This window comes from Emydura macquarii, unplaced genomic scaffold (genome assembly GCF_026122565.2).
Source record: "Emydura macquarii macquarii isolate MOO-44397 ecotype Brisbane River unplaced genomic scaffold, CSIRO-AGI_Emac_v2 contig_2473, whole genome shotgun sequence".
Taxonomy (NCBI): domain Eukaryota; kingdom Metazoa; phylum Chordata; order Testudines; family Chelidae; genus Emydura; species Emydura macquarii.
In genome coordinates, this window is record NW_027132610.1 from 22,681,072 (window position 1) to 22,705,917 (window position 24,846).

The window sequence follows — 24,846 nt, forward strand, 5'->3', positions numbered from 1 at the left end:
AGGATAGGCTTCTGGGGGGTGAGCCTCTGAAGTGGGGGTCAGTAAAAGCACTTCTGTAGTGCCCGAGGGGAGCAGAATTATCTGGACATTTAGCTTGGACTTTCAATTAGACCTTTTTGTAACCTTGGAAGAGGCCTGGACTTGATGTGATTTGGCTGGAGGGCTGAGCCACAGAAGATCTGCAAGAGGTTGATGTATCATAGGAAGCACCAGAGATGAGACCATCTCGCAGCATCTCCCCCTGACACAAGGGCGAGCTATGGGTGGTGAGCGCACTACCTTACAGGCAGACACTCTGGGCCAGAGTCACAGCTGGTATAAATCAAAATAGCTCCATTTAAGTCAATGGTGCTAAACCACTTTATGCTCAGAATTTGGACCTATGCCTTCCATTGTCTTCTAGGAAGCACACCGAACATTGCTGAGTGCTATAAAATGGTAATTAAATATTAAAGGAATATTTTGCATTATACCGAAGCAGACTGGCTATTTGGAACAACCCAGCAGTACAGAATTGCCACCTGCTTCGGGCTATTTTCTTTTCAAATCCACCAGCTTCTATGAAGATGAATTTTATTATTTTTTATATTTTAAGATGTATTCTCATCATCATTGTTTATTTCACACTGAGGTGTACACAGTGCTGTAAGTCACTTCAAGTATGCACATCAAAAGCTGGAAAACAAAAACCTTTCTCCGAAGAAATTACGTGGGAACATGGAAACCTGCCAGATCAGAGCGGTGTTTCTCTGACAGTGGCTAGTACCAGATGCTTCAGAGGAGGGTCACGTTTCCCTCTTCAGTATCTCCAGAATTCCTCTTTTTTCCTACTACTCTACAAATCTAAATGAATACATTGGTTAAAGATTTTAATTATTCAGTAGAAGCCCAACCCCGAGCTTTGGCTGCCACTGCAATAATTTTCATTCTGTTTAACAGTTCCCTAATTATCATGCAATAATATTACATACTGCCCCACTCGCCTTGAATAAGTGAGATCAATGGCAGACACTTTTCTCCAAGCTCTGGTAACTTCCCCTCTGTAATTCAGTGCCAAAATATCCTTTTCATGTTGGCAGGCACACCTGCAAAGGCTGCAGAAACAATGCTGCTTTGTGTATCAAAGGGCGTTATCACTGAGCACATACTGTCAACAGAGCTGGTATTCAATCATATCACATTTCTGATTTATAGCCTCTGAACTTTCATGGTCCAAACAGGAGACTGGGGCTGAAGATAATAAATTATAGCATTAATTCTTGGAGGTTTAGTAGCATTTGTTCTTGCAATTAGTTATGGATCTCATCTATGATTAGATCTAGTGACTGAAATAAGCTTTTGCTTTCATGATTAGAAGCATAGTGATATTGTCTGATTATCATGCTGTACATATGTGAACATTCACTGTATTCCAGAGCCTTAAATAAGGGTTGAGAGACTTTGAGTATGTGTACACCTCAGCTAGGCAGTGCTTCCCAGCACAGGGAGATGGTCGTGCGCTGGCTCTGCTCGAGCTGGTGTACTAACGAATAGCGTCGTGGCTGCAGCAGCTTCGGCTTGCCATCCAAATGCATGCTCAGGTGTTGGGTGGGATTATCCTTGGGTGACTAGCCCAAGCCACCGCCCGTGCCGTTGTGGTCAGACTGTGAGCAGAGCAAGCAAGTCTGCCTACCTGTGCTGGCAAGTGCTCTTTTAGCGGCTTTGTGGACATACCCTTATTCCCAATGAACATGAACTCGGCAATTTCTATCGACAGAAAATATTCCCCCTGATGTTCACCCTAATATTGTCGGCAGATTCTGCAACTGCAGAGGAAGTTTTTGCTCTATTTAATTTATAGTTGTACAGTAGCCCACTGTTTCCATGTAGAAAAATTGTGAACTTAACGTCCCTGGCAGGGCCCAGGGCTGCCATTTTAAATGGATGGACCCCTGAAATCAATCCAAGGTCAAGGCTGGCTCACTCTAATTTGCGGCACCGGATGCATGTGACTGCTGGACGTATCCAGCCTATCTGAGTGCAGTGAAAATGTTTGTGCCCATGATTTAAACTTATTGGAAGGTTACTTGTTCTCACTGGACCACAGTTTGATTTCTCCTCTTTTAGTCAGAGCAAGAATTACATTCATACTACATGAAGAGTTTTGGATAATTGCTCCATCAGCTTTCAACCCATGATGTTGTTTTTGGGGAGAGACCTGGCTTCAAACACCTCCTCCTTCCTATTGCTGTCTAATCTCCAACTGTGGTCCTTGTGGCCCCAATGTTACTTTTGGGTGGAAAAGCCCTTTAAGAACCACCTCTCCAGCTGTGAGTTGCTGCCACTTCAGCTCAGTCTGCATTCCTCCCCTTAGTATTATTGGAAGGGTAAGTACCATAGGACTTTTGAGGAGGAAGAGGATGAGGTAGTGTAGCTCTCGGTATTTGGTTTCTATGCGGTTGGTTTCAGGCTTATGATAGTATTTTTCTGTCTGTTGATTTATCGTGTTTCATGAGTTTTAGAGTTCCACAGCAGGAATGTCCTGGAGAGAAACTGCCAGCAGACTTAACCACCAGAACCTGTTTTTAAAGTCTAGGCTAAGGAGGGTGTTTCCTGTGGGAGTTTTCGCAAGGCAGCTTTCTGAAATCCCTATAATTCCTGCTCCAGGGAAGCTTGGAGATATTGGCTCTACTTTTGAAACTGAAGTACATTATTAAACGCTACCAGACCCATGGAGCAGAGATTTGATACTAAATTAGGGCTGGCTCCCGTTGAAGTCAATGGAGAGGCATTAATTGATTTCACTGAGCGTTGGAGTGGGGCCCTAGCTACTTGTGCACCAAGAATGGTGAAGCAGGAGGAGAATGTGGAGAAGCCTGAAGTGAAGTATCACACAGGGCAAACAACTGCTGATTTGGAAGTCACTTAAAAAAAAATTTTCTGCTCGTAAGGTAATCTGCTTTACTTTGTAAGTTAGGGACTACCAGGAATGAGACTGTGTGTAATTGAAGGGAATTGTGACAGTGAAGCTTAGCATTTTTGGAATTAATGTCAGAATTTAAAAGTGATTGTCCACCTGCAGAGGTGAAAGTCTAACACAGACAAAGAGGGCCCTTGCATCTGTGTGGAGGCCTGCAGATTTCCTTGTGTAAGGAATTGGGGCCTAAGTGTAGTGAGAGGATCATGGCTGAGGTACAGATGTCAGAACTATCTCAAAGGACTGGTATAGTTTCTCTTTTACCATTAGGTAGTCAAGTTTGGGTTTTTCTTGAATGGAAGTTAAGAAATACATTCATTATTTAGGCCAGCATTGTTGCATTACCTGAGATTTCTTGGCAAATTTGAGCACACGACAATGCTTAAACCTGAATGTATTTGTATGTATTAGTGCTCATATTCGAGCTTTTTATTCCCCTAAGTCCTGGAATTCAAGGCTTTCCTCATCTTTGCCACTACCTACATCTCTGCTCCTGTTTCTTATCATATTCCATTTTCCCTCCTACACTCTGCCAGTGTTGCCAACCTCACCTCCCTTTTCTTCTCCTACTCTCATCTACATCCCTTCTTTCATTCTACTCCTTATTCCTGAATGATCTCCCTATCCAAGGGAATTTGCATGGGACGGTGGATAGGACGCAGGACTAGGTTCTATTCCAATTCTACCCCTGACTCACTGTGTGCCCTGGGGGAAAATCATAAGACCTGTGTGTTCATCAGTTTTCCTAGCTGTAATAATTCTTATCCAGTATTGTAAAGTGCTTTGGTATTATGGATGGAACCTGTTTTGTAAGATTTAACTATTATCATCGCAGTGTGCTTGGCTTCCACCTTGTCTTCATTTAAATCTCCCTTGAAGACCCACTTCTTCTTCCATAAGGTCTACAAATACCTAACCCATGTCAATATAATGTCTTCATCACTATCATCTATGGAGTAACTCCTTGAGTACTGAAACAAATCACTTTCCATTGGGATTGTTGCCTAAAAGCCAAATGTAATCAGCAGAGTCTGGCTTTGGAAGTCTGTCACAGATAGAATTCATTTACTAATGAACTGCAGACTACTGTCCACATGGTAATGTCTGTGGTTTTAATGAAACATTACAGAGACATTCTTTTTACCGTTTGTTGCTTGTTAGCTCTTTAGCAGCTACGCTTTCCCACATGCATAGAAATTCATTTTTTCTTTTTTCCAGTGAATACCAGCTAAACAAGAGGGCTGTGAATATTGTACTGCTCAGTAATGCTTTCTAAAATGAGATTTGTCAAAATAATTTGCATCTGCGGCTTGAGCTAGCCCTCTATTGCCTAGACACTGAAGGGTGTTTTCTTTTTGGAGTGATTTTTATAAAATACTTTCCTCTGGCACAATGGCTGAGAGAAAAATAAATGTGCTATCCACTTACAATGCTAGCTGGAGAAAAATTGAATCATTGATAAGGAGGGTTACTAAGCAACCAAATGCTGTCTACAGCAATGATGATAGCACTTTGAAAGGGAACCACTTAGTTTAGTACATGCAAAGCTCCATTCTCCAATTAGTGCAGACTTCATGTTGGCTTCTCTGTGCTACTGGTGTGTGTTTCTGGCAGACCCATGTTACCAATAAGCATCGCCCCGTCAGTCAAGTGAGTCTGAAACATTTAAAATGCTATAACAAAACAAATGACAAATTCAGAAATCTGAAAGACTAATAATTTACAAAGGCCTTTGTGGAAAAAGTCCTATAGAATTTAATCACATTTCAATAGTTTTCTTGACCCATCTTATATCACTTAATAGAGAATTCTGTCCCTGCCATTGAATCCTGAAGGATGGGTCCAAAAATCTAGAGAAAAGACATCATTCTGTATTAAATGCTATTAGAATTTACTCTAGACTCTAGCTGACTTTTCCTATAGAAGGATGGTATTTATTAAAATGCTACTTTGTAGCATAAACCAGATGTATTAACTGTATTTAATTAAATGAAACAAATTATTTGCAGGAGAACTATATTACAGGTTTTTACTCTGCACCCTGGCTGAGTGCCTTGGAGTCACCATGTTTCTCTCTCTCTCTCTCACAGAGGCTTCTCTATGTAGCCCCCTGAAGAATGAGGACATATACACAAAACTGCAAGTAGAGGACTCCCCAACCAGGAAGTTTCTATCTTTATTAAGCTTTCTGCTGCAACACATCTTGATCCTGTCCAGTAACTGTGGAGGACCAGGAACTCTGTAATTACTCCATGATTCCCTTACTTTATCATAAAAGATTAAAACTTAAATTGTAAACCAAAGTATACACACACACATACAACAATTCAACATAAACTTCAAATTCCTTAAAATAAAAGATGTGCTCTTCTAATTATTTTGGGGAAGTTCTATGGCCTGTGTTATACAGGGGGTCAGACAAGATGATCACAGTGGTCCTTTCTGGCCCTGGAATATATGAACCCATAAAACTCTTTACATTGCTATGTCCCCTTATCAATGGCATTTAAATGGTTCTGAGCAATATTCCAAAAAACAAGTCTTTGAGGAGGTCTGATCAGTCTTCCATCCATGTTTTCACACCTGTTGGTTTGTGTGTGGAGCTTCCTGTGGAGAGTGCTCACTTTCTGACAGAGTACTGCAGGTCCCAAATCCTGTCTCTTCAGGGTGTTTGGAAGTGTTAAAGATGAACCGGATTCCTCCAGGGAAGTCCTGTTGGAGCCTTCACTAGGTAGGATCTGGGAGTTTTTGTTAAGTTCTGAATAGTTCCAAATGTTTAAGAGCTTTTAAGCCAAACTTTGTGTGTTGCTGGCAGACCAGATGCCAGCTCATGTCAAGGGCCCCATGCCACAAGGGAACCGTGACAAATACATACCTGGAATCAGTCTAGCTCACCTGTGTGTAGTAGTGTTAAAATAGGTATTAGAATTATAAGCATGCGTTTAGTGTTTAAACTTTATTGAATGCTTGTAAGTTGCTGCCTGCATTAATCTTACTTATAACATCTGTATCCTATATTGTAAGGTAATATTTGAGTGGTTGGATCATGAGCCTCTGTAACTATGTAAGTCACCAGACAGAGAATGATTAACTAGTGTGAAGTACTGATCTGCAACCGAAGGTTGTTACGTTCTGCCCAACAGGCAAGGTCCATTGACACCAGATGGACTATTGTGGGATGCTAAAGAGGACAAAAGACATTTGTTGTTTTGCCCTCTCTAATGAAGATGAGTCATGCAAATGGATTCCTCCCATCAGCTGAGCATGCAGCTCCAAGCTCAAGGGAGGAGGGGGGCAAAACCCAGTAATGAAAAAATGGAATCTCTATGCCACTTGAACTCTGGGGAGCAAGATTTACCAGGCATAAGCAAGACATCCCCAGTGCTTAACCTGGGTTAGACCTAAAGGTCATATAGGGCTCGCTTATTATAGAAGCGTCTATTACTTTTTGAAACGTAAGATTGTAACTCATTTGTGTATATGTTTACCTGCTTTAACCATTCTGTGTGTGAAATAACTCTCATTTCCTTTTTCTAGTTAATATAAATCTTTAGATGGTTTATTATGGAATTGGCTACCAGCGTTGTCTTTGATGTGAGATCTAAGCTGCAATTGATCTGTGGTAAGTGACTGGTCTTTTGGGAGTGGAAGTAACCTGAACATTGCCATGATTCTTGGTGTAAGGAACCATTTATCAAAGGTATGCTCACCTAGGTGACAAGATAGGTCAGAGTTTCCAAGAGTCTGTGACTCCATGTTAAGCCTGTTTATAGTACCTGATGTGTTTACACTTTATGACTGGTTGGTGAAATCTAAGTATAGAACTCACAATCCATTTGGGGTATGTGCCCTGCTTTCTAACAGTCTGCCTTGAGGCTGGTATCCATGCTCTTGAGTCACTGCTGGCACTTTGTTCTCCGGTCTCAGTTAAGGTAATGCTTTTGTATTGTGTGGAACACTGGAAGTCTTGTGGCTGCTGAATTTTTATTTCAACATCCTGTTTTTAAAATTCTTTCAGGTTGAGCCACTTAGGTTTAAGCTGTATCAGTGCCACAAGTAAAGGTGTCATTCTTCTCATCAGAAGTTCTGCTGAAAATAGTCTAGATACAAGCAGTGTTGACCAATTACCACAGAGTGCTTTATATGGGTCCACTGATTTTTGTAGAAGTCTTTTAAAAGTCTCCACTGCTCTCTCCACCTCCTTGTTGCTCTGGGGTAGTGTGGATTACTAGTACGATGTTCAGAATCAAAATCCTGTGCAAATACTATCAAAGTTTCAGAGATAAGTATCATGATGTGATATGTGGACTTCAGGGACTCCATATCTTGCAAATATTTACTTTAGTTTCTAGATGACGTGCCAGTGAAGTCCATTAAGTATAGTCAAATCAGTATATCTGGAGAAGTAATTGACTACTATAATGTATGGGTGTCTTTTTCAGAAAAACAAATCTGTCGCTACCTGCTGCCAAGCTCCATCAGGTATCTTTATAGAGTAATGGTTCTGGTGATTCTTTTTGTTTTTCCATATATCTCGCAACCTTCTACCAAGGCCTGACTTTGCATATTCGTACAGGGACACCATATTGACAGTTGAGTTCATGACCCATACTTGTTTAAATCTTGGTCTCCTTCGGATTTTGGAGACCATCTCTTTTTGAAGTACCATAGGGATAAGAATGCACTGTCCTTTCAGAAGCAGGCTATCAGACATGTAAAGGTCATTTCAGTCCTGACAATATGGTGGTAGACAGACAAGGTGTCTGAGATAATCTTTTATTGGACCAACTTCTGTGGATGAAAGAGACAAGCTTTTGAGCTACACAAAGCTTGTCTCTTTCACCTACAGAAGTTGGTCCAATAAAAGATATTTTCTCACACACCTTGTCGCTTTATATTCTGGGAACAACACGGCTACAACAAAACCGCAAACAATACGGTAGTAGGTCTGTTAGAAGTTGCCTCCTTCAACTCCACCCTGTTTGGTAGAGTTGAATCAGTTTCCGGCAAGTCCGATCCTTTAGTTTGTTCATTTTTAGCATGCTGATGTTGTCTGGCTGATGCTGAAATTGCTGCCAGAACAAGGTCAGTGTAGATTTTGACATCTGTCTCTACTGCCTTTTCTTCAGTTAGTAGCAGCTCAGTTGGGGTTCTAGACAGCACACTTGCTGCTCTAAGTCCTTTCCAAGGTATGTGTTTGATGTTGAAAGAGAATCACATCAGCTGTCATCGAAATCTTTGACGTGGAGGGTCACCCAGTGGTTATGAACCCAGTAATTCCACTAGGGGCTTTTGGTCTGTCTCTGTGTTGAAATCCAAGCCAAACAGATGTGCACGGAGCTATTCACAGGCCTTAGTGATTGCAAGAGCTTCCTTTTCCACTTGAGCATACCACTGTTTGGTTTCTGTGAAGTTTCTTGATATGAATGCCCAAGTCTCTGGTCTCCTTCTGGCTGCCTTTATGTGAGCACCGCTCGCTAAACAATATGAAGATGCATCCACTGCTACTGTTGTTGGCTAGCTTACCAAATATTGTGCCAAAACAGGTGGAGATGTCAGTAATTGTTTTATTTTATTAAATGTGTTTTGTTGGGGGCTACCTCAGATCTATGTATTGTAATCAGCAAGGAGGTCTCTGGAGGGTTCTGTTAGATGAAGTAAACTTGGTAAGAATTTCCCCAAATGATTTGTCATACCCAGGAAACTTCTTATAGCAGAAACATCTTTTGGGTTTGGGTAAGCCAAGTAATGTCTTCACTTTGTCTGAATCCAGCTGAATTCCCTCTTTGATAGTTGTAGCCTCCAAATTTTAGCTGCTCCTTTCTAAATTCACATTCAGAGTGAAATCCACTTGTTGGAAGCATCTCAGAACTGCATGTAGTTGCTCATTATATTCATTTTTATCTCTGCCATTTACCAATACATCATCTGCATGGCAAAGACTACTGGGCAAACCTGACATGACCTGAGAGCTTGTCTTTTGGAAGTCTTCTGATGTGGACGATATGATGAATAGAAGACTGTAGTAACAGTACTTTCCAAATGAGGTGATGGATGCAGTTAATGGGGAGCTGCCAGAAGCCTGCTGTAGCATCTAACTTTGAGAAAACTTTGGCTTCTGATAACCGAGCTAACATCTGGTCAACTGCAGGAAGCATATGTCTTTCTCTGCACATGCTTTTTATTAAGGCCCACGTAAATCTGGATTTTTGTCATTGGGCTTTGATATTACAACCATGCCTGCACACTAGTCAGTGGTTTCTTCTGTCTGGGAAATAGCCCCTATATTTTCCATCTTCTTTAATTCTCCTTTGACTTTTTCCTAGCAAGAATATAGGAATGTGGCATGGGGCTGTCAGAGCAAAGGGAACTGCTGATGGCACTAGTTCTCTTTCTGTACTCCCCCTACAAAGCCCTGTGAAGACATGTGGACACATCACCTGTATAGTTTGCTTTTTGCCATTCCAGTTTCTCTACTAGGTGTAGACCTTTTATGCCAGCAGGAGAGTTGTCAGGCCGTGAATTACATATATTATTTGATGAGGAGCATTCCATCCTTTCTCCAATTTCCCAAGGAACTGGCCACAAACAAATGTCTCTAATGGAGCCATCTGCACTACGGACTCCATTGCTGTGCTGAAATAGCGCTGTGCCTTCTTCCTGCTGCAGCTGCTTTCACAGCTCTCCTCCCTGGTTTTCCCACTTTCCCTTCTCACTCACTGCTCTGGCCATCTGGAATGGGTCTCTTTCCTTTACACCTTCTCTAGAGAAGGATTCACTCCTTTCTGACACCATGTAGTGTGAGGATGTGAACAAAGAGCCATGCTTTAAGCAGCAACTAGAGATCTCCCCCACCAGCAAGTTCCTATCTTTATTAGGCTCCTAGCTGCAAAACCTCCTGGTCCTCTCTGGTAACTGTGGAGGAGTTGGACCAGGAGCTCTGTAACCACACCACACGCCCTCACCTGGCAGCTATCCTTCAGAGCAGCCACAGTGGTAGCTGTGCATTTCTCTTCAGGCTTAGCTGGGAAGGGTGGTGGCAGATAAGACATTTTCTACAGTCCTGTGTCATTGCTTTTTGAGGTAGGGAGTTCTTCCTGGACTGCTGATGGTGTCCCCTAGCAGTTGCGGGTGGTAGAGCAGATTTCTCTTGATTGGTGCATGAGGAACTGAGCTGGCAGACATGGGTAGGGAGAGAGGCAAGTTCCAGAGCCTAGAAGACTCTCCTACAATGCAGCAGTGGTTTGGTCCTTTCTCCGCTCCTCCTTTTGGACTGGTGGAGATGAAGGGGTTGAAGAGACTTCATGGCGAGTCTGTCCTGTCTCCCTTGCAGACGTAAAAGCACTGGTGCGGGACCCAAGAAAGGCATTCTCTTTGCAGCAGCTGCTGTGATTGCAGTAGTGGGTGAACTCAGTGAGGGCCAAAAATTTAACAAGCAGAGCTGGCCTATTTGGCAGTCTGAGACAATAAACCTGATGTGCAATTAAAGGAAAGTTAGCCTGCTGAAAAAGCAAATGCTTTTCCTTAGTAATTCTCCATAAACAAGTGAATTTAGGCAGCTGCTCAGACCGCTAAAGGAAGAGCTCCAGTCCTAAACTGAAATTGGACAAAGCACTGGTTCTCAACCAGGGGTACGCGTACACAGGGGTACGCAAAGGTCTTACAGGCTGCTTAAAAAGCACTAGCGAAGTCAGTACCAACTAAAATTTCATACAGACAATGAATTGTTTGTACTGCTCAATATATACTACACTGAAATGTAAGTACAGTAGAACCTCAGAGTTACGAACTGACCAGTCAACCACACATCTCATTTGGAAGCAGAAGTACACAATCAGGCAGACGCAGAGAGAGAGAGAGAGAGAGAGAGAGAGAGAGAGAGAGAGAAAAAAAGCAAATACAGTACAGTACTGTGTTAAATGTAAACTGCTGCTTTCCCTTAATTTTTAAAGTATTTTTCTTCTGCATAGTAGTGCTCAAAGCTGTATTAAGTCAATGTTCATTTGTAAACTTTTGAAAGAACAATCCTAACGTTTTGTATAGAGTTATGAACATTTCAGAGTTACGAACAACCTCCATTCCCAAAGTGTTTGTAACTCTGAGGTTCTACCGTACAGTATTTATATTCCAGTTGATTTATTTTATAATTATGTGGTAAAAATGAAAAAGTAAGCAATTTTTCAGTAATTGTATTTTCTTGTCTGATTTTGTAAGCAAGTGGTTTTGAAGTGAGGTGAAATTTGGGGTACGCAAGACAAATCAGACTCCCGAAACGGATACAGTAACTGGAAAGATTGAGAGCCACCCGGAGAAAGGAACTCAGGAGATCTGAGTTCAGTTCCAGCTTTGCTACAGACTTCCTATGTGATTTCCATATTTTCCTATGTGATTTCAGGCAAGTCACTTAATCTCTGTGTCTCAGCTTCTCATTTGTAAAATGAGAATAATGGCACTGCCTCTCTCCCATGCTTTGTCTGTCTTGTCAAATTACATTTTAAGCGCTTTGCAAGCATGGACTGGTTCTTACTATGTGTTTACACAGCATCTAGCACAATACTTTGGAGCAGGGACTTGAAATTTGGCAAGAGGGTTGTCGGGGGATGGCCTTTGTGTCACCTTTTCCTGTCTCTGAAAATACACTCAAATTTGCCTAAATTATAAGCTTTTAAAACATCACAACTTGCACATGCTCACCAAAGACTTGCTAGAGATTCATAGGTAGATTCCCCCAAGGTTCCATCTGCACTGAGCATGCTCCAGCCAAGGGCTGAACAAGACTTTTCCTGCAGTTGGTCCATTTTAGGTTGGGGCTTGGGATAGGCACCAGAAGTGAGAGCAGGGAGGGGGACTGTTTCTCCTGTGCTGTCAATGCACACCCCACTAACTGCTGGTGCCCAGGCCTGGAGGTGACGGGGGGGAGTACATTTCAGAAGTTGCTGGTGATGGAGGGTGATGGAGAGAAGTGAAATTGAGAGTTGGGGTGAGGGGAAAGATTGGGACTGACTGGGCAAGGAGACTGGGGTGGCAAACCAATGGGGTGAGGGAAGAGAGTTGATTGGATGAAAACAATGAGGGGGGTAAGTGAAACTGGCTGGACAAGGAGACAGGTGGTGATACAGGTTTCTCTTTGCCAATGCACAGATGGAAAAAGATGAAGGCGATGATATGTCCTGGTGTATACATAAGCCAACAGTGTTTTTAGGAGGGCTTTCTGCATTTCACTGAGGGAATGTAACCTTGGTATCTCTATAGGTCATATTGACAGGTACAGCAGGCAAGGGGCAGGATTTCACTGAATGTTCTCACTTGTTTGTGTCATGCTGGAACATTTCAAAGTGGTCTGTGAAATGTTGCTGTTGGGGAGTTGTTTACTCAAAGCAGCCCAGCAGCAGGGGAATTTAAATGAGCATATCAGATCACAAACCTAATGTGGAGTGAATCCTTCAGTCTAAATACAAGAAAGAGGCGTTTGTAAGTGTTACTTTCCTATTGGTGAGCCTGAATGTTACTGTTTATAATTTAATATTAGTGCCATTTCTGTGGGTATGTGTGGTACCTTAAATAGCTACTACAGGGGAGATTTGGACTGTGAACTAGTGCCTGTCCGGTAGGATCGCCGTACAACAGTGGGTGCCCCTGGAGATCTCAGACTCAAACGCTGAGGCCTGAAGGGACCATTATGATCATCTAGTCTGACTTCCTGCACATCGCAGGCCACAGAACCTCACCCACCCACACCTGTAGTAGACCATAACCTCTGGCTGAGTTACTGAAGTTCTCAAAGCTTAGAGACTTCAAGTTACAGAGAATCCACCACTTATTTTAATTCAAACCAGCAAATGCCCCAGGCTACAGAGGAAGGCCACCTCCCCTCCAGGATCATTCCATGTGAAGTAACCAGCATTCCTTTGGTGGCTCTGGGACAGGGTGTATAATAATCCATGGTTTAAAAAAATCTGAGTTTTTAAATTGGTTATTTTAAAATTAAATATGGGCTTGTTTAAAAGGAAACCTATTTAAAATTAATTTTGAAATTATGACAGTCATCACCACTTAAGGTATGTCTACATTGATGGCGGCAAAGTTGCTGCCGCCATCAGACCTTTCTGGATCAGTGTAGACCTGCTCAATTGATCCAGAAGTCGATGCTGTAAAACCACCTCCTAAGTGGCGCAGTGCAGTGAGGACGCCACGCAGAAGGGAAGCACAGCAGTCGACAGGAGTTACGCAAGCTACTCCGTGTAGCTTGCGTAATTCCTGTCGACTGCTGCCGAATCGCCAGGTAAGTGTAGACCAGGCCTTAGATTAAATTTTAAAAAAATCAAGCAGTCCATATTTGCTGCCAAGTTCTAAAGAAAGTCAAAGCGTTGAACTGGTGGAAGTCACTGGCTAAGCATGTGAAACCACAGTTTGTTGAAAGGCTAAACCAGCTTTTAACAGCAGTAACCTCTTCTGCAAGGGCAGAGAGAATATTTTCATTTCAGTTTATTCAGCCTCTTCAGTTAAAGGACTATTTCATTCAAAGTTGAGAAACCAATTGGAAGCTGAAAAAGCAAAAAAGCTTGTTTTCCTCTTCTGATCTATGAATTAAGATGAGATGTGAGGAGGACATCTGCTAGTTTTAAAAGCTAAATCTTGAAGGACATAATGACCAGTGTCACATGGTCCACTCCCTTCTAGGGTGCCTCCTACTGGTTGCTCTGGGGATTAGCTCCTTCCTGGTCCAACTTCCCCTTCTGTCACTTGCTTGTGCACCCTGTCACCCCGCTCTCTCTCTCTTTGTGGCTTGACCTCTGGTCAGGTCACTGTGTGCTTTTCCCCTTCTGGGGTTGTCAAAGTATGTCCATCCAAAATGGCAGTCTTCTCTCTCAATGCCTTGTCTGTGCCACTTCCCTAGTGGCTAATAGAGGAAACCAGACCCTCCCTCTACTCTAGGTTCCAGCCCAGGGATCCTCTAATCAGCAGCTAAGATCTGTGATGTTCCACCTTGCTGCTGTTTATTTGGGCTTTTCCTATTCCACATCTCTCAGGCTTTCACTCCACCCCCCTTCTAGATAAACTCTTCAGGCCCTGGAACTCCTGGTTTCTGCTCTGCCCCTGGATTTGCTTCCTTCTCTAACATCCAGAGAGTAGCCAGAGGCTCCCTCTCTTCAGCTCCCTTCTGCTGCCAGCTTCCTGGCTTTATATTAGTCCCACCTGTTCCTTCTCAGCTGGGTTCCATCATCATTCAGGGGTTACTTAGGCCACCTAATTCCCCAGCTGTGGCCTATCCAGGGAACTGGCCTCTTCTCAGCCTCATCAATCCACTCTAAGCTCCTGTAGCGTAAACATGCCATCAGAGCCAGAAACAAACAATTCAATTCACTAATATAGATAATACTTCCTTTGTTTAATCCATCTTAGTTTTGAATGCAAAAGATGTTTTGATGAACTCGAGGGTTTTTTTCTTATGTCTCCAGCACATTTAATATTGCTTGGTTTCATTTTTTAAGAATTAAATGCTGTTTGTGCCTTTTTAATTAATTTGCACTTCCCTCCAAATAGAGCTTTACATAGCTCATAAGTTAAAAAGTGATCATCTAGTAAATAAGAAATGCATCACTGACCATTTTCTAACATAATAAAAACTAAGTATCTGAATAAATGTAAATGTAAGCTAAGTGCTTAAATAAGTGTAGTATGACCTCCTGGCTAGCATAAAGAAGCACCAAGTTTAGTGAAAAGGCCATATTTAGCTGAAAATCAACTAATGATTTTAAATGTTACCAATGAGAATTAACCTTCCTTTAGAAAAAGAACTACAAAATCCAAATGCAAAACAAGATTGATTTAAATAATACATTTTAAAGTTATTGCTTGCTGTTTTAAGTCATGATTAAAACTTAAATCACTGGTTTAAATCAATCCAACCTGCTCTGGAAGTGCACACTGGAGTGGAAACTCCACCACACATCATTTGCCCAGCAGCACTGGCGGATGCAGAGGGTGGGCTAGTATCATGGCCCCGCCCACAGTACATCACTTCCTGAACCTAGTGTTAGCTTGGAGAAGTCCTTGCTCCACAGTTCAAGGACTGTGACTGTGGCTGGGCTCTGTGCAGGGGTACAAAGAAAGGGGAGAAGAGCTGTCTGTACCCTCTCCTTCACTTGCACACAGACAGTCTGCCCCTAAGAATAATTAATTAATTATATACAGGTGAAAAGATAAAGAAATGCACACAAAAATGCATCAACTGGGCTGTCTTTGTGGTTCAAGTACAAGCAGAATTAACTGTCCTTCGCAGGTGACCCAGAATGGTTAGCAGATGCTTTCAGGCATTTCAACTTTTACAATTTCCATGTCAGCTTTTCAGCTGTAGATGCACATGTGGTACATATCTGGTACCAGACATTTCTAGTTTCTATGAGGTCGGCTGCAGCTTTTAACAGTCTTCTCCATTTACTGGCAAGCTGGACTTAATGCTAGTTAGTTGCTATACACCAAAGATCACAAAAGAGTCAAGTTGCTTCCAGTCCCAAGAGACCAGTCATTTACCCCAGGTCAATTTGTATCTCACACCAGAGACAACACTTGTAACCAATCCTATAATAACCTAATTTAGGATTTATTAATTAAGAAAAGAAATGAGAGCGTTAAAGCAAGCAAACTTATATAGACAAATGAGTTAGTCTCTGGTTTTAAAAGGTGACACAGATGTAGTAATCAGTGAGAGCCGAGCTGTCTCCCATGTGGTAGGAACAGTACGGCATGGGATGAAGTGCGCCATCTTTGTTAGGAGACAACCACCAGGATTACTGAGCATCCCAGGGAATGTGGCTGTTCTACAATTAAGTCCATCGCTATAATACACTGTTTCTCAACAACCAGTCCATGGACTGATGCTGGTCCCTGAGATCTCCCTGATGCAATTTAGGAAGACAGCAAGCCGGTCCCTGGTATCAAAAAGGCTGAGAAACACTGCAGTAGAAGACCCAGGCTGCAGAGGCATGGGCAGACGCAGGAAATGGTCTGTGGATCTTGATCATGGGGTCTTGATCAGGCAGGACATTACATAATCCTTGACGTAAGCTTGTAGGCCTGGCCACCAGATGCTCCTTGAGACCAGATTCCAGGTCTCTAATTGGCTAAAATGACCTGCCAGTGGTGAATTGTGGCATAGTGTCAATACCTGGAGCCAAAGTTGTCACTCAGGAGCATCAATGCAACCCTTGCAATAGAGGAATGCACTCTGTAGTCAGAACTGAGAGTTGGGTCTGGCACCTGCATCGTTCAGGGTTTGGTGGATCTGGGTTGTGAATGCAGGTCATCAAGGAGCAGACTGCTGTCAGTCATCCCACTGAGAAAGTTAGATGGCTTGAGCACTGTGACAGAGGGCTCTTTGCTAGGTTCAAGGTATTTGCCTTTATGGGATAGGGTAATCCACCTTCCTGTTTCTTGTCTCTGAGTGATAGATAACCAGAAAGCAGAAGTGAAGGAAGAAGAGAGACCAGCAGTTCTGGCATTGATTAAGGCATCTAGCAATTCACAGGTATTCCAGGTGCTAGTGGTCTATCAGGACTGGGAACTGGGTTCCTTCTAAGAGGTGGTGCCAGTCCTTGAAAGCTGACTTGATAGCAGTAGCATCTTGTCCTTTTGTGATCCTAGTAATGTTGAGATAGTGGTGACATTTGAGGCATCAGCCTTGATCGTAAATGGGACTCTTTCCATTGACTTCAATGGGCTTTGGATCAGACCCATTATGAAAATGTTGGGGCCTAGTTTAAATCCAAATTATACCAGTGACACAACTCCCATTGTCTTGAGTTGGTGCAGGTTTGCATCCTTGTCCCTGGATAGGGCAACAGGTCAGAGTTGGGTGTCAGTGGTGACCAATTAATGGGGAAACATTATGGGGAGGAAGAGCTGGTTGAAAAGGCAGAAAAATTTAGTGATTTTTGGGTGGGTCGGGGGGGAATTTGTTTTTTTTTTTGGGGGGGGGGGCTGAAATTTCAAATTTTCAAAAACATTCAATTACTCTCCTATGTTTTAAAATTTTGAAAAATGTTTGCAAAAACTTTTAAAGTTTTTGACCAGCTCTGCAGGAAGTCCCTGGGAAGTCTGTTTTCTCTTTCTGGATACACAAAAATTCTTATGGCAACAATAGGAAGGTAGAGGGAAAAAAATGTCGAGATGGAGTTGGGTGGAATAGCTGGCAGCCCCAGAATAAAAGTAAATAAAGGAGTTAAAGCACCAGGAAGTGCCAATAAAAATGAATGGTAGGTCTGTTGTTAATTTTCAGTACAATTATAAGGATATAGTTTCCAAATGCAATGTGATTTCTTGCTGTAAACCTCAGGTTAGGAACCTATGCCAAGATGACTTCTGAACTGCAAAATTATCAAGTCCAGGCACTATTGTTCTCATGTGCTTTGGCAAATGAGATTGATTTTAATAGCATCAACCTTGATTGTACAAATGGGACTAATTTGCATAATGGTAGATTCCAACTATGTGAAAAAGTACTGCTTTTAGAGAGATTTATGAATCCTGTGTTCATGTCAGTGGAGAGCCTGGTTGTTGCTATTTATAATTTTAGTTCCACTTGGATAAATTTTTCTGGTATGTTTTTTTTAGAATGTTAATAGAATAGAATAGATTTTTTTCCTAATAGAATAGAATTTTTTAGAATGTGTTAAATTTTTTTGCGTGGTGTTTTTGGAACGTTAATAGTCAAAAGTTTAAAAAAAAAAAAAAAGGAAAAACAAATTGCTTGAGTTCATGGACATTGCTAAATTGTACTCAAAATGTCCAGTACCTTTTTGTCCTGATAGATATTATCAAACGTGTTTGGTTGCTTAGGAAATATGCAGATAAACTACAACTCGTGCTCTACCAGATCATTACTGATCGGTGCAGCCTTTCCAGGGCAGTGTGCCAACAGGAGAGACTCATATGCTGGCTGCTGTGCTTTCCTCTCCTGGCTGTTGTATGGTGTGCAGAGGGTAGCCAAGTGGAGTTGGTGATATGAAAGTGGTCATGAGCGCTCCCTTCTCCCCCAAAACACATGGTTTGGATTTCCCTTGAGCCACCATAGTCATCCTATGAAAGGATATGAGGAGGGCCCTACCAAATTCACAGCCATGAAAAATGCATGCTGGACTGTGAAATCAGACCTCCCCTGTGAAATCTACCTATTGGAGAGGAGGGGCAGAGTTGGGGATGCCCCAGCTGGGGGCTCCTACCATGCACCAGGATCTGGCTGTTAGTCCCAGCTGGGCTGGGGAAGGATGGGACTTCCTCTTCCCCTGCACGGCTGCTCTTGGAGGGAGATCAGCCCCACCTCTGGGAACCTCCCCTGGCTGCAGGAAGCTCCATGGCTGCTGCCTTCAGAGCCCAGCTCTGAACCTCCTCATCAGTCACTCCCCACAGGATTTAGCTCTAGCTGGTTAGGTGAAATGTACGTAGGTCTGGGAACCTTACAAGAGGTGCTTTTCAAACATCAGTGGGGATTGTTCTGTTTGTTTTATATCAGCAATGTTCAGCCATCACTGTTGATGGGCTCTGATGTGAAGTCACAATTATGAAGCTGACAACCACTTTTTAGACTTATTAAAATAATGGAATAAAAACACATAAAAAGTAAATGCTTAATAAATAATCAACTGGGCAAGTAACCTTCCATTGCTCAAATGCGTTCCTGTTTCAATGCTAAAAGCAAGTAGGACTGCAGTTTCATATTGTACCATAAACAACAGATAGCTCGTCGCCCTTCTGAAGGCCGGATTTAATTCAGTCATATTAATTTTGAAACACAAATGGGCTAGATTTCAATGAAAGACCATTTGTTCACTTCATTGCTGATTATGAACTGCTTTTCCTCTTCTGGATTTCTTTCTGTTCCATTATTTCAATGGACCTAGACATTTAGTTAGAGATTCTCAGCATCCTACATGTGACCTTGCATAAGAACCTTGAAAAGTTGGTGGCAATCATTGAAACATTGGCTGAAGTAAAACAAATGTAACCTGGTTTGTGTTCAGTAGTTCTTACATCAGCTCCAGTTCTCTCTGTTTTAAATGCTTTATCAGGCTGAGTAGCTGAAAGACGTTTTGGAGTGCTTTGCAAACAGAGCCCTAAAGGAAAGAGCTGCTGCAGCAAGTGCTGTCTGCAGATCATGAAAAAGATGAAGATGGAAATAGCCAGCTCCATCTTCCGTATGATCTGGTGGCACCTCATACTGGGGCCCCTTCACCTCAGACTTTAGTTTGCAAAGCTCTGCATCGATTTCCAGCATTTGACTTGCTGAAGTGCCACAATAGAGAACTTCAAATGCTCCGAGGTTTTGTGTCTAATAAAGAGACTTTGCTTAAATAAAACCTGCAAGCCACAGGAGCCAGCGTCCAATTTGTCTCCATTTAGGTTGCAGCCAGTTCAAGGAACCCTGCTAAAGAAGCTAAACTGTACCTCAAACTGCACCCTGAAGGAGGCCACGAGGGGAAAAGAGCTCTTTCCTTCAGCTTACGGGAAAGATTTTTCAAAAGTACCAACCTGACTTAGGAGCCGAGGTCACATTTTCAAAAATGATTTAAAGCCAGATTATAGGCATTTTTGAAAATGCCAGTAGGCACCTAGCTGCATCTTTACGTGCCTAATTAGCCTTAAAAATCTGGCTTTTAGGCACTTTGAACCCTAAGTGTCATAGAAAATCCCACTTCTGACTGGCTAAGTCTTTTTTGAAAATTGGGATTTAGGCTCCTAAATTACTGAATTGCTTTTTGAAAATGTTACCCTAGATGCTCTTATGTGATCTCTGTGAGTAGCCCAGTGTATAAAATTGAGCTGTGGGGGAAGGATTTAGATTCAAGGAATTTTGATTATCATTTGCTGGGCATGTTCTTAAACTTGTCAAATGTAAAGGGTGTTTTTATTTAGCTTGAAGGGTGTGATAAATATAGAGTGTAAAAAGCCTCTGTAGTTGAGCAACTCTTACCTCGGTATCTTTATTTACATATTCAAAGAACATTGATGCAATAAAACTACCCCAGGTCTGCTTTCCCTCAGTCTGGGAACAATTAGATTTTAATAGTGTTGTGTGATAAGGAGGGAAAAAGTTATGCAAAACTGTGCAAAAATAATATTTGCATTAGTTCCAGGTCATTTATTGGATGAGAAAGGAGACTTTTCATGACGTAGCTTGGTTTTATGTAACAGAGTGTAGGGGCCCTTCAAGAGTAAGGGGGCCCAGAAGACCCTGTTTCAAGGATGTTGGTGTCAGCAGAGGACCAGAAACCAGCTGGAGCTGGGAGAGAGGAGGTGGTCCTGGGGAGTTAGCAGTGAGATGGGAAGATCCCAGGACCCCATCACTTTAAGAACCTGGGATCAGGAGCCCTGTGGTGTGGGGTTGGGCAGTGCTCCCTTCTCTCTCAGCCAATCAGAATAAGCTTTCAAAAGGAGGCTAGTATATATATACTGCTTTCCCTCTCAGAACAGGGAGCATGTGCACAGAGGAAGGTAGGCAGAGCTGCAAGGTGAGGCTTCTGCTAAACAGAACAAGGTCGCCATAGATGACAGGAGCATTGGAAATGGGTTTGATCTATGGGGCTACTGTGATGGACCTTGTGTTTGGGACACTGAGGACTATTTTGAATTACTTTGAGCTACCAACCCTTTTTCAGGGGACAGCTGGTGATAACTCTAAGAGAGACTATATGGTGCTTCTGAGGGCCCCAGAAGAGAGAGAGGGACCTGCGGAAACACCTCTGGCCTTAAGGATGCACCTGGTGAATGGCAACTTTTGCTACCTTTTGCATAAGAACATGGCACTTTCCAGATCAAACAAGTGGTGATATGGCCAGGACCAGATGCTTCAGAGGCAGGTGCAAGTAACCCCTGTTAATCGGGAAAATTTCTGCATAACCTCCTTTCGTTAAAGGTAGGCTTATTGCAATGGCTCGGAGTTTATAACTTTTTCTTTCAATAATGTATGTCGTCTTATCCTATCTAATATTATTAGATGTTCTCATTATCTAATATAATGTGTCCTTTTCCTGAGTCCCTCCAGGTTCTTGACTCCCATGGCAATGAATTCCAAAGGCTGGTTATGTAATGTGTTTTTAAAGCGATATTTCCTTTGATCACTTTTCCTTTGCACTGTCCCTGTTACACTGTGCTTAGGTAGCCTTGTGTTCAGTCTACAGATTTTAATTTCCTTACTTTTGGTATTAGGGGTTTTTCAATTAGCTTCCTTATTTATTTTATTTTTTTTTAAGTTGCCCTTTCTGAAGCTTAGTGTCACAGTGCGAGCTTTTGGTATGACTTTCCCCCTGAAGAGATCAGGCTTAATTACCACATGTCGTGGGCACTATGACTTAGCTATAGTTACTTTTTAAACCATTACTTAGGAATATAGCCTCTTCTCTTGTGTGCTCTATAGTTAGCAGTTCCAAGAAGCAATCCATGTAAGGTGGTGGGAAATGGCATCTCTAAACCTTGTCCCCTAGTGCCGTTTGACCAGTTTATTGAAGTCGCCCATTATTATCATTTTAATAAATGTTGTTTCCCCTTCTTTCCAGACTAGGGTTTAACTACAGTGCATTCCTCCCCTTCAGACTGGATCACTACAATTTGCTGACTGTGAGGCAAGTCAAATGCTCTGTCTTGTTCAGAATTTGGCCACCTCCTCAATGAACTTGGCTGCCATTGACGGTGAAACCCTCTGCTCCACTCTCTGTCCTGGCTGCAAGTCTACTTCCATTGCCAGTTCAAAGCCTTATTCCTCCTCTTCAGAATCATTAATGGCAATGACCTCCTCCATGGCCCACCAACAGAACTCCAGCAAAGTCTGTTTTTCTCCCCTCCCTGATTATAGGAGAAGACTCCATGATGGGGACCTTGATCTAATTAATGGGGGCAATGCTTAGATACTGTGGTAATGGGCACTGTGGAAAACCTGGAGATAGAAAGACAAATAGAAAGATATTTAGGGTCAAATTACACTCCCAAATATGCCCATGTGGCTCTCATTAACTTCAGCTGCTGATAGAGCATGTCTCATAGTGAGAGGTCATCCACAGGCATTTTGGTAACTTCTAAGCAGAATTTCATTTCAATCACAATTACACATCTCTTTATTTGTTTCTCATCATCACTTAGGCAAGCAATGTTTTTGTTTGTCTGAGTATTATTGGGAAGTGACTTTGATTTGGGTAATCCTAAAACAAAATAAATTTAAATAAGAAAATCAAATTAACTTCATGTGAGAGCACAAGTAATTTATAAATGTTGGGTCACCCACCCACGGTGCACAAACAGTCCCATGTGATGAATCACACAGTTTCAACATTGGTCTCCAAACATCAAATACTCAAAGGTATGTTCTCAGTGAACAGTTCATAAGGAGTCCATAAGTCTAAAGTTTGTGCATACAAAACATTCATTGAACAAGTTTGAAAAGTCAGATACTATGCTTCCCCTATGGGTTCATAGAGCTGTGTAGAGGTCAAAATTTCCATTGTGCAAAGAATTTTGAGATTTCTAAATTTGGCTTTGTTCTGAATCGGAACGAAAACTGAAAATTTCAAAATTCTTCATGAAGAAAAATTCCATATTTTGTTTGTTTTTTGTTTCAGGTCAATCAAAACACTGTTTTCAATTCCAACTTTTTTTTTTTTCAAAACAAAATGTTTTATTCAGAAAAAGTCAAAATGGGATGTTTCATCATTGTCAGAACTTTGCCCCTGAACGAAATTCCAGTGAAAACAACCTGATTTTGCAAAACATTTTGATGATGATGGAACTGCATATTCTGACAGACTATGGTTCCATCCAAATTTCTCCAACAAGCTCTTTTGATGAGTTATTTGCTACATCTTTTTCTTGAGCCCTTATATGTTGGTATCCATTTATACAATACATATTACATTCTACTCTTGTTCCTCTTTTGTGCCTACTCCACACTCTTTAAGCTCCATTTCCATAGTTCTATGCATTTCTTCTGTGATGGTGACTTTTGGCATATAAAATGGTGTTAACAAGGATTGGGTGCTGCGGTTGTTTATGAAAGTGCTATGGTTCATTTTACTAGCTGTGGTATGTGCTGATTAAAAGCCCAGCAGGGCGTACGTTACAGTGAAGTTCTTGTATATAGCAGGTGAAAAGTCAATACTGTACCTGTAATGAGGTTTGCTCATGGAAAACCCCTTCAAGTTGTTTTTAGCAATGCTGCATTAGTCATCCTTAAAATGCTGCCAGCAGTTCTGTCCTTCTGGTTTGAATCACATAGTGTGTGAGGACTGTTTTGGAAGCTGTGCAATGTTAAATAGCAACTCCCACTTTGCCTCAGGTGTTGAGTTTAAGCACATAGTTCAGAGGTTATTTTAGGAAAACATGAGCTAACATTCCAGACAACTTCTTGCTCTCAATTTAAAGGAGCTGTATCCTTCTGTCTGTCTGCTGCAGGTTACTGAAAGACCAAAAGGCTGAGGATGGCAATGCTTCACATTCGTCGACCATGTTAAGACATTGCATATATTTGGATTTCCGCTGATCCGGTTTTGAGAGAATGTGAGATGCATTGCAGTAAAGATAAAGTGGATAAAAGGAATGAAAAGGAAATGGGCTTTGTAGAAATAGCAGGTGTTCAAAGATAGATGGCTGCATAGCCAAGTGGCTGCGAGTGCTATCTAGTAGTAAATACCAAGTGCCTGATTCCACCAGTCCTACTTACACTGAGTGGTAACTTGCTACACAAGTGGACCATTTGATTTCAAGGCAACTTGTTTAGTAAGCTGCTACTCCTCAGCATGAGTAAGGGGAGCAGAACTGGGTCCAAAGGGAACCAACAAAGGCAAATATGGATAAAAATGCACTTGCAAAACAATGAAGGATAAGAAAGAGGCATTTTTACTGTATCAGACAGATTTCATAAAGAGGTGTCAGGAAAATGAGATCCTAGAATGAGATGAAGGGAGCAAAAATGATTAGAAGATCCAGAGTGAAAAAGGAAATAAAGTTGCACAAAAATTCAGGCAAATTTGACCAAATACAAGTCCATGAAGGAAGAAGTCAGTTTCACAGACATGAAAAGCTACAAAGCTGTAGAAATGGGAGCTACAAAGACACAACCCATAGTAATTGGTGTGACAAAAATGTTGCGTATGGTAATGGGTGCCACATTGCAGCACTACCCCCCCGGGAAAGCAATTCTAGCTCGATAGTACAGTAATCTGCTGCTGCCCTATACGAGTAGCAAATTGTCACCTCCACCTTACGCCAGTTAAGCCAGGCTGGCAGGCACATTGGAAGGGCAGAGCCAAAGCTCTATCTGTTCTCTGTCCCTTTCTGCTTACTCCTGTGCATTGGGCCCCACAGACTGTGTTTCCTGTGCAGGGGAGTTAAGGGACACACGGCCTAGCCTGCACTCTAGCATTCAAGGAAATGGCTAGGGAAATTTAGCAACTGGAAGTGTAGCTTGACTGATCGGAGGCAGGGAACCACTGCCGTATTGGGGGAGACAAGAAGAGAGGCTGAAAGTTCAGTTATCTGAACTGAGCTGAAGTTAAAAAGGGCTGCAAGTTGGTTCGGTTCATGGACTAGCTAAAGTTTGGGCAGGTTCTGTCTATACAGGTATGTCTATAGTGACAGGGGCAGAGTCTCCGCCGTCAGATCGACCTATCTGGATCGATTGTGTGGTCAGTGAAGACCCGCTCAGTCGATGCAGAAGTCGACGCTGGTAAACCACCCCCCCTCAAGTGGCGTAGAGCTGCGTCGACAGGAACACTGTTCCCGTCAGCGCAGCACAGTGCAGTGAAGACGCTGCGCAGAAGGGAAGCACAGCAGTTGAGGGGAGTTATGCAAGCTACTCTGTGTACCTTGCATAACTCCCGTCAACTGCTGCCGAATCGCCAAGTAAA

General features: G+C 42.2%; 1 long non-coding RNA gene across 1 annotated transcript in view; it reads left to right on the plus strand.

The window, feature by feature from the left end:
• Positions 1 to 23,528, plus strand: part of LOC137162855 (uncharacterized) — a 30,446-nt gene extending 6,918 nt beyond the window's left edge. Inside the window, exons 2-3 of the long non-coding RNA XR_010922527.1 lie at positions 21,508 to 21,573; positions 23,393 to 23,528. This is a non-coding gene — a long non-coding RNA (uncharacterized lncRNA). The remainder of the gene's footprint in view (positions 1 to 21,507; positions 21,574 to 23,392) is intronic.
• Positions 23,529 to 24,846: the final 1,318 nt, after the last annotated feature.